This window comes from Dermacentor albipictus, chromosome 3 (assembly GCF_038994185.2).
Source record: "Dermacentor albipictus isolate Rhodes 1998 colony chromosome 3, USDA_Dalb.pri_finalv2, whole genome shotgun sequence".
In the NCBI taxonomy this organism is placed as follows: Eukaryota; Metazoa; Arthropoda; class Arachnida; order Ixodida; family Ixodidae; genus Dermacentor; species Dermacentor albipictus.
The window spans coordinates 109,445,735-109,456,424 of NC_091823.1; positions in this window are offsets into that span (position 1 = coordinate 109,445,735).

A 10,690-nucleotide genomic window follows, 5' to 3' on the forward strand; every position below is an offset into this window, starting at 1 on the left:
ACATACATACATACATACATACATACATACATACATACATACATACATACATACATACATACATACATAGCGTCCGGAAAGAGCCTGAAGTACCCTAAGAATGCTGACGTATTAAAAACTACAAACAATTTCGCCTATGCTTTGCGTGGCTTCATTATGTTTACTTCATATGCTTGTGGTTAACAAAAATCATACTTCTCAGTTCCCCTTCTTCTCGTTCTTTGTATGGGCACATTGGACCATAGCGTGGAGATCTTCAACTTACATACCCCGTGGATCTGTCGTGAAGCACCTATGCTCACCCTCTGTGGCATAACACCGATCGATACTCAGTGTAAGTTGTGAATATCTGGTGGAGCCGTGATAATCCCTTTATATAGTAGCTCTGTGGCGGCAAAGTGATAACGTGGATCTTTAGCAGATCAGGCTATGAATAAATGTTAAAACAATGGCACTCGCAGCGTGATACAAGAACAATATCCCTGTTTGCATTTCTCAAGCGTCCTGTACGTTTTTTTTTCTTCATTTTATTACACAAGTAAATTATGAATCGTGACACTGGCGACCAGTTAGCCTATAGCTATCTCGCTTATTTATGCTGCACTTAGCTTGTCGAAAACATATGAAGTCCATCGTGCACCGAGAAAAGGCTGAACGTTGCCATAGTTCCAAAACTAAAACGCATTTCTAAGCCACGTGCGCTATCATACAAGAACGACAACTCAACAACGATGTGCTAATATCGTGGCTCAGGATGGCACGATACATAGCTAGAGTGTAGGAATACTTTAACGTGAAAGCGTCAGCTAATAAGTTTGCAGGTTGGTCGACTCTGAGTATCCGCCGACACGCCACTTACTTAAGTCGCGCAGTGGACGGTGAGGGAAAACGGACGCAGAAAATCTACTGAGCCCGGAAAGGAGAAAGCGATCAGTGAAAAAATATCAGTAGGATTATGCAAAATTCCAGTGCAGATACGTACCTTACTTTCACATGTTTTCACATAATCTGAGGAGAATAGGCCAGCGTCTAAATGTTTCGTGAACGTGGCCATTCCTTTGACATGTGGAAAAGTGTATGGTCGGTCAAGCAGGCTGATGTTTAAACGAGAGTCATCGCGAACACCATTACAAGGGGATCAAAGCAGTGAGTGGCCAAGTGGGTGCGTATCTTGTGAGCAGTGTGGTTGGCAGCCTGAATTTTACAAGTGGCAAGTGTCTACAAAAAAAGCAGAAAAAGAACAGCGACTGTGTATACATGCGACCGACCCCCGTCTCTCGGGCTCCAAGTTTTTAAATGTCTATATCATTTTTACGATGCGTTCCACCATGTTCAAATGTTGTTCTGTCGCAATAACAAATCAGTTGCCTATGAGCGCGACATGTCGCTTTCTACGTGCCTTAACCTTTGTCCGTGCACATAGCCCTATTCCGAAGGCTGTGTAGGAATCTTGCCAACGATCGGCCGGTATCTTCTCCGAAGCAGCCACTGCTGTGCCGTAAGAGACAGAGCTGCTCCGCACGCCTGATCGATAACGTCGGCTGCAGGCACAACATGATAGAACAATGAGATAGGCATAGGGGTTACTATAGTATAACTGTGAGTCACGCAACAAAGACGTTGCGCGGCAAAAGTGGCATCTTCGTGTTCGTGTTCGTCGCGGTATACAGTTTTGCGTGGCGTACGTGGACCGAAAGCACAGCTCTCTGGAAAGTTATTGTCGCCGAGACTGGTATTTTTTATCAAAGAATGCTCAAGGCTTTCTAGTAAAATTATCTACTACGCATCACAAAATGAAAGAGCAAGAAACAACTAAAAAAGAACCTCTTGTGGTAGGCATCCTGTATACCCTCACTAAGCCTGTTTTTTTGTTGTTTTTTTAACCGGGAGATTTAGAAGAACAAGGGAAGATGAGCCCACAGGTGATGACACGATGCTATAATCATCATATATCTTCATTCTTTAGAAAAGCGACGATGTAATAAAGGCTGTCTTTTTATGAAAACGTGTACCGGCCCCACACCCCCCAGTTTCTTAGCGTCCCCGCGTCATTCTGCTGTGTCTCCGATGGCTCCAACATCGCCGTCTTATTGTTCTTTTCTACCTTTTACGCAACCGTTTGCAACCAATTCTGAGTACAGGAATAATAACCTGTAATCTGCAGACAATACCGTTTCCTGTCGCCCAGTGCTGATTATACGCTGCGAGCGCTATCGTAACTAAACGAAAAGCCTCGAAAGCTCCCCGATATCACGCGAGTGGTTCGAGCAGTCGCACTCAACCCACCCGTTGTATACCGTCACCAGCCGCGCCCCCAACGCTTCGAACCTGGAGAGCGTGTACTTATGTCAAACTAACCAAAAAACTTTAGTTTCTCCTTCGTCAGTGACAAATTCTTGCCAGATCGCAACTCTATCTACAGCATCAGAAGACTGGCGCTTGCAACTGGTCGATTGCCGTGCGGTCACTATGCAGTAAACCAGCTGCTTAGAGGATAAGTAACAAGCGAGTGTTCAAGGAAAGAAAAAGCTGTAGTGGTCCTTTATAATCCGGCACAAAATGAAGTCCCTCAAGCTTGAACTGTCGTGTCTCATTGGTACGACCTGGTCAGTGCTACGAAAATAAATATAGTTTGCGAAAGTGTGTTAAGTTTCGGGGGAAGCTCACGTATCTGTTGCAATGCTGTATTTTAATTAACTTAGCGAGAGAGAGAGAGAGAGAGAGAGATAAAGACGAAAGGCAGGGAGGTTAACCAGATATCAGTGTCCGGTTTGCTACCCTACACTGGGGATGGGAGATAGGGGTTAGAAAGACGACAGGGAAGAAAACGTTAAAAAGAAAACACGCACACACGGACGCACACACACACAACAGGCGTTCCAGTTAAAGACGTTCACAAAGGCCGGTAGACCGCAAAAAGCGCAATAGTGCTTGCACGCCCTTATAAAAATGAACGTTAACATTCTTTAGAACTCCTACCAACTTTCTATTTACTTTATTGACAGTCTATTTACATTTACATTCTAGTAACATTTGTTCATACACAGTCAAAAGACATCCTTCTTACTTTTGTATAAAGAATATTTTCAATACACTGTTAACAGACTTCCTTCTTACTTTTGTATAAAGAATATTTTCAATACACCGTTAACAGACTTTCTTCTTACTTTTGTATAAAGAATATTTTCAATACACTGTACACAGACTTTCTTCTTACTTTTGTATAAAGAATGTTTTAAATACACCATTAAAAGGCTTCCTTCTTACTTTTGTATAAATAATATTTTCAATAGACTGTTAACAGATTTCTTCTTACATTTGTATAAAGAATGTTTTAAATACACCGTTAAAAGACTTCCTTCTTACTTTTGTATAAAGAATATTTTCAATACACTGTTAACAGACTTTCTTCTTACTTTTGTATAGAGAAGGTTTTAAATACACCGTTAATAGACTTCCTTCTTATTTTTCTATAAAGAATATTTCTAATACACCGTAAAAGACTTCCTTCTTACTTTTGCACATAGAATATTTTAAGGTCCCCATCAACATGTATTTTTCTAGCTTTTGTCTCTATAACCACTTTAGTAGTGCGTCACAAGGCTCGTTACTTTTGTGTAATGAATGTTTTACTATACGTCATCGAACTATATTTTTTGTTTGAAGGACATGTATCCTCAGTAGGTCCACAGCTCGTACTGTTTGCCGAAAAATATTTAGAATGCGAAGTAACTTGAGAGTTTTTGATAAATTTTTCTAACACACATTAATGCCTACATATGACATACTCAGGAGTCAAGCTCTTTGTTTTAAATCATAGTCCCAATCCAAGTCGGTAGCGAATTGTTGACGGAGTGCTACTAAAATGTTTAAAGAAATATCTTCGTAAACTGTTAGAACTAATCTTTCTATACGTTCTACTGGACTACGTGAGCGTGCGGTGACGTCAGCAGACTCCGAGAAAATTTGCTTGCGCTACACCACCTGACCGGTGTGATAGCGGACTACTGTGCAGGCCGCGCACCAGTTGCAGAGCTTTATCCCGACCTTCGGGCTGGTTAAATAAAGGCCGATTTACGCTTGAGCCGTGACACGTGCGGTCGTGCAGAAAAGTGTACATTTCGCCCACTGGTTCACAAATTTTGGCATACACTGGGCTCGCACATGCAGTGTAAACCGAAATGTCTGTACCAGTCTACGAAATGTGAAAATTTTCACCCGACCACACGCGTGCGGGCAGGCGGGTGGTGTGGCGTGGGGCTGGAGCGCAAATTTGCCCTTACCACACACTGCTATTGCAACGCCACCAATTAGCTTTGCAACGAGATAATCTGGTCAGTGCATTCTGCGATATAAATAGTACGCCCTAAGCTCGAACGTGTAAGCATAGTAGTGTCAAGATATTAGTTAAAAAGAATAAAAAGAGCCGAAACTCAGGGTAACACGGCGCTGGAACGTTGCCGCTCAAATGTCCAAAAGGCTGCAAAATACAGCTGCTGCTGAGTGAGAGCGAGTATTGACCTGAGAAGCGCACAGTTCGAATAGAAAGAAAAGCTGAACTCTGTGCAAGTAACACCTTTCTGTGAAAAAGTAATTAAATTACCCTTACTGTATAAAAAATGTAGCTTTCTACGCGTTGCTATTCGCACGCTTTCGTCCCTGCCTCCTACTGACGGCTGCTGCACATTAAAGGAAATGGACATTGCATCAAAGTGAAGGCAAAGTAACTATGTCAACTGATGTGCTTTATGGCGATGGTAGCTTGCTGTGTATGAAAACAGATAGAAAAGAAATAATTATGCTCCACAACACGGCGACAAAATTTTGAGTTCCGACAACGGGTCATCATAACATCCGTAATAATGGCATTCCTTATACCAAGAGCCAGAATATCAAAGGCCATGCTTTTGCCGTGCTTCGGGCGTCTGAAAACTGCTAACGTCATAGCCGCCACGCTTTGGACATGTATTTGACTACAAAAATAGTACTACAATGTGCTTCACCACTGGGCGCTAGGGAGCAAAGCTTTCTCTTTGAAAGCAGCAAGTGCTAAAGGATGCTCTTGCGCAAAATAGAATAACCACATAATTTACCGAATATGATATTTTTTATGTTTATTACATTTCGAGAAAAAAGTCGGTTTTCAGAACAATAATTGTCTAGAAAGATAAAACTATACAGCCTCTAAATGCCCAACAAATTGAGCCGGCAGTTTTTTTTTTCTTTGTCAACGCCGCGTTGGCCATGAGGTACATTCCTCCCTCTAAGTGCAGTTCCGAGAAAGGGGTGCGTACAAAAGGCCGGCCACAACTTTCACTGAGAGGCGACGAATGTCTAGGTGTGAGTCAACCATCGCAAAGTAGTGGGGAAGGGGTGGGGGGGGCATGTTTCGGCTTAAAGAGGGGCTTTAGTTCCGCGGCGGTCAAGGCGAAGCAGGTGGGTGGAAAGAATGTAGCATGCCTCTCCCGCGCATGCGCAAAAATTTGACAGTTGGCCGAGTCGAGGCAAAGAGGGTGACTATCGCAATCGCCATCAGTTCTTTTGCGACGCCGGCATGGTACGGTCGAGCGACGTAGGTGTTTCGTGGCGTATTGTAGCAGCAATCTAGCTGTTTTTGCTGCTTTTTATTCTTATGATGTGTTGTGGCTAATTCATCAATGCAAGCCAACCAGCAAGGTGTTTGCGAAGCCCACGGTGCTTTCTTCGTTCCGTGATGTGAGCGTTTCTGGAACTTCTCTGCCAGCTGCGATGCAGTGTCGTGTGAAGTGATTCAATATTGGCACTGTCCATGTTTTAAACTGCACAAGTAGCGAATAGCTGTTCCTCAAGACTGCTATGCGCCGAAGTTTTCTCTATCTCCAAACTATAATAAAAGGTACGTTCTTTTCCATCATTTTTCATAAACATTTTATTTTGATGTTATTTTATTTCTTCCTACGCCGCATTCTGGCAGGTTATTATAGCGCGAACTGTAACGACGTGAAATGTTTTAAGAATGATTGTCTTACATTTGTGAGCTGCCCCGCGTCATGCGGTTCGCTTGAAGTTGCTATAAACAAGAAGCGCACAAATACTTCGTTTTCACAGTGTTCGCATTGACTTAATGTGTGTTAAATATTGTCTGATCATGAAATCATTCTTTGCTCTTTCGTACTCTGGCTGCACAGGATGAGAGATAGCAAAATATTGAGCGTATAGTTTCATGGTTCACAATTACATATGTTTCAGCGAAACGGTTCACAATGACGTAGGTTGCACTGGTTAGACAAGTGCGAATGTGAAAGAAAATCATTCGCGCTTGTTAACCATTGCAACCAATGTCATTGTGAACCGGTATATTTTGACACTGATATTTTGTTTTCGAGTAAAAATAAACCATTACGTCAAATTACAGAAGCGTTCCATATAATAAGACGTGCTTAAAAATGCGTCAGTCAGCCATTGGTTGCTATCACTGACAAAGCATTTGTATTCTTGAATACTGCTTGAAGCTCTGTAATCTGTTTATATAAAAATGGATGACACGTTTTGCACATGCTCGGTGCAGCTAGCTGGCGCTGTTACGTTCAGTCCTTCCAAAAATAACCAGCTGTGAGTAAGCGCTCGCGTGTCCACCGTCTCTGCGTCCGTGTCTATTGTGCGCGCTACAAGTTTCACCATGAATAAACCATTTAATTACCTTTTTGAGTGAGTAACTCATTTATACAGATAATTGGTAGAGAAAGCATTCTGGACACTTTCCTAATTTTAATAACATGTAGTAAATACAACGCAGCAAATGATATGCATTGCAAAATGTTCCCAATCCTTGCCAACTCCTCTGCAAGTAAACAGAGATGACGGTTACAATTTTAGGATTCATCTGAACCTTGTTAAAAAGCTGTTCTGTGTATGTGATATGCTAACCTGAACATGATGTTAACACTGACCATCTTGTTTCTGTGCAGGGTTGGTTCATTCTGCAAACATTCTGGACATCAGCTCTGAATGTAAAGAATACATTATAATCGATGCTTCCTAGAGATTATGCGACAGCTGCCATGCCGTAATCAACTAAGTCATCATTAATTTAATATTTTTATTGATTTCTCTACTACTTCTTTCACAATTCTGTGTGAATATTTTTTGTGTGAATAAACTTCTTTCAGTGCAAACTTGCATTTGTTTTCCATGTACATGCACCTTCTGGGTTTCATACTGCCTTTTACCAACATGTTCACGCATACTGACACATTTTTACACTATGCTACTAGGTCGTATGTGGGACAAATGTTACTAGGGGGATAGTAAGACGTCAGTAGCAAGTACATAAGCACATGGAAGTAAAATACTGCCAGAGTGTTACTAAAGAGCCAAAAGACTTGTGTTGGTTGGCGGTTAGTAGAATGTTTACAGACCATCTATGAACATGCTTCAATTGAAGTACGGTAGCCAATTCTTGATAGGGTCCAATTCTTGATAGAATCCAATTCTTGATAAGATGTTACTAGGGTGTATAAAGACATGTTAATAGGTGATTGGTAGGAAGTTGGCAGAACGTTTACAAACATTGTTCAATTGGAAGAATGTTAATACGGCGTATAAAGAAAGCTTGCTAATAGGGGATCGGTAGGAAGTCAACAGAAAATATATGAACATTTTTCTTTTGAAAGAATGTTAATATGGTGTATAAAGAAAGTTTCTTAATAGGGGTTTGGTAGGAAGTTAACAGAAAATGTATTAACATTTTTCTTTTGAAAGAATGTTAATATGGTGTATAAAGAAAGTTTGTTAATAGGGGATTGGTAGGAATTTAACAGAAAATATATGAACATTTCTCTTTTGAAAGAATGTTACTAGGGTGTATAAAGACAAATGTTCATAGGAAATTGGTAGGAAGTTTAAAGACATCCTATGAACATGTTTCTATTGGGAGTTGGTGGCCAATTGTTTCTAGGATGTTACTAGAGGGTTGGTAGGATTGTATAAAGACATTTAGTAGAATTTCAATTGACTGTTGGTAGGTTCTAGTAACAAAAGTCTATTGACTGTCTAAAAAATGTTGCTAGAAATTTTTATAAGGGCGCGGCGGTTGCATGTGACGGTACGTCCTTTAGATGGTGTAAAATTCTTTTTTCCGATAGCGGTTGGTCGTCCAGTTGGTCAAGTGCGTGGCGAAGGCATTCCCTCTGTGAACTGTTCTGCGGGCAGGCGCACAAAATATGTTTAATCGATTCTTCATGGCCGCAGTGGTCACAGGTTGCGGTGTCGGTCATCCCTATGCGGAATGCATAGGCTTTGGTAAAGGCAACGCCCAACCACAGTCGATATAAAAGCATGGCGTCTCTACGGCGAAGCTGTGATGGCACTCGAAGACAGTGTGGGATCAAGTCAGTACAGTCACGTATTTCTTAAATGTGGCTCATTCCACTGCGACGCGGTGCACTGCCGAGCAAGTAGGCGGAGCTTCCGTGCTGCGTCAGTTCTAGAAAGTAGAATTTGGACGTGGTGCTCTTCAGTATATGGGCTGAGCGGGCAGCTTGATCCGCCCGTTTATCGCCGATAATCCCGCAGTGACTTGGAAGCCACTGGAAGGTTATTTCATGGCCTGCATCACTTATATGGTGTAACGTCTCTGTAATATGAAATATTAGTTGTTCGTGCGGTCCGCGTCGTAAAGGTGACAGTAGAGACTGCAGTGGCCGCCTTCGAATCGCAGAACACCGTCCACTTGTGTGGCGGTTCATCACCAATGTGATGAAGGGCAGTAAAGAGCGCTGCGAGCTCTGCTGCCGTCGATGTTGTCACGTGGGTCGTCTTAAAGTTGATTTTTGTAGCTTTCGCTTGTATGACGATTGCCGCCGCGGAGCTATTTGGAAGGACAGATCCATCAGTGCAAATATGCGTTGAGTCACGGTAGTTCTCGTACAAATATAGTAGCGTGAGCTGTTTAAGGGCTGGTGATGATAGATCAGCTTTTTTTCGAGATGCCAGGTATTGTGAGGTTGATTTTTGGATGAGCGAGGCACCGTGGAGGAATCGAAGGTCTCGCAGCCGGAGTAAAACATAACTTAGAATTTTTACAACCCATTCCCCTCGGCCGTTAAACCAGAACAGAGGCGCAAATAACAATCAATCAATTGTATGTTTATTATAATTTCCAGGAACACCTACGGAGCCTTCGTACTGGTGCACTTCTGAAGTAATACGCGAAACAAAACGTACAGAGAAGACAAATGTGGTATAGACAAAACAATGTGATACAGAGAAACAAATAGGGGAAACAGAAAACGAGGAGGCGGGCGTAAAGGCTAGTTAATCTTGCTGGGTTTGTCAGCCCCGGACGCTCCTAAAACGTACGTAGTACGGAGCCTCATAATTCTACCGCTGTGTGGTTACAGTACAGACCACCAGTGAGTGCCCCGTACTGCGGTTATAAAGGCAACGGGAGAAAAAAAAAAGGTATCGAATCCACGCTGTGAAGGCGGTTGGAGAGCAAAGCTGTAAACGACAACTAGAACGATTACCCATTGCAACGTAGCTTGAAATTATTCACATGACGACGTTCACATCCACTTTACCTAATCATTGGCCTAAGACGCTTCAACGGCCTGCGACTTGGCTTGCGGCGCTACTTCGTGCATCTACAAAGAGTGGACCAGAGACAAAGTGAAATGCACTTAACCACACTTTCGCCGAGCCTCACACGCACGCTGCTCTTCATTAGTCCTCACTATGCGTGGCCTTCACATAGCACTGTCACAACACAGACCAGCTGCTAGGCGGGTTCTATGTTCTATGTTCTATGTTCTACCGCTCTGTAGTGTACGCGCTTTGTTCGTGCTTGTCTCTCTTTCCTTCTATCTCCCCCTTCCACTCTGTTTCTCTTTTTATCCCCCTTAACCCTTCCCCCTGCGCATGGTAGCCAACCGGCACTACCTCTGGTTAATCTCCCTGCCTTTCTCTGCATTATCTTATATATATATATATATATATATATATATATATATATATATATATATATATATATATATATATATATATATATATATATATATATATATATATATATATATAAGCCCCAAAGGGTGGGAACATTTTTGAAGCGTGTTACAACAGTTGCACCCTTCGGGGTGTATATTTGTCCCACAACAACAATCGTCGTCTGCCTTGCTTGAGTTTCCTTTCTTGAAAACGGTGCGCTCGCTACTTTCCTGCCGAGAATGCTATGTCACGCTGACAACGCGCATGCCGTTCGTGACTTGGAAGTACCGCGGATTCGCAGCGTTAAGTAAAGGAAACGCAGGCAATACAGATGACGATTATCATTGTGGGACAAGATACTGCCCAAAGAATGCAAACTTTTTAAAGAGTGTAGGTGACGCGGCATTTACTCACATCTGGGATTATTTCTGTTTAGCGTGTACGTGCATTTTATAACGCATGAATATGGGGTCCAAATTCAGTAATTATTTCCAGGGTCGCTAACTAACCTACACATTTTTCCTACGTAACCCCTAAAATAGTCCCCTTTGCTCCAAATTTAATAACGCTACCACTTTTGGTACTCCCATGGTAGCAGGGAAGCTTTGTAAGCGTTTTATGTAACGCCTCATAACAGGCAGAGAGAGAAAGAGAAAGAGAGAAATAGCGTGCACAGGCACACAGCTGAGCTAGCGATCCCATAGAGGCCATAGTTATACGAACGACT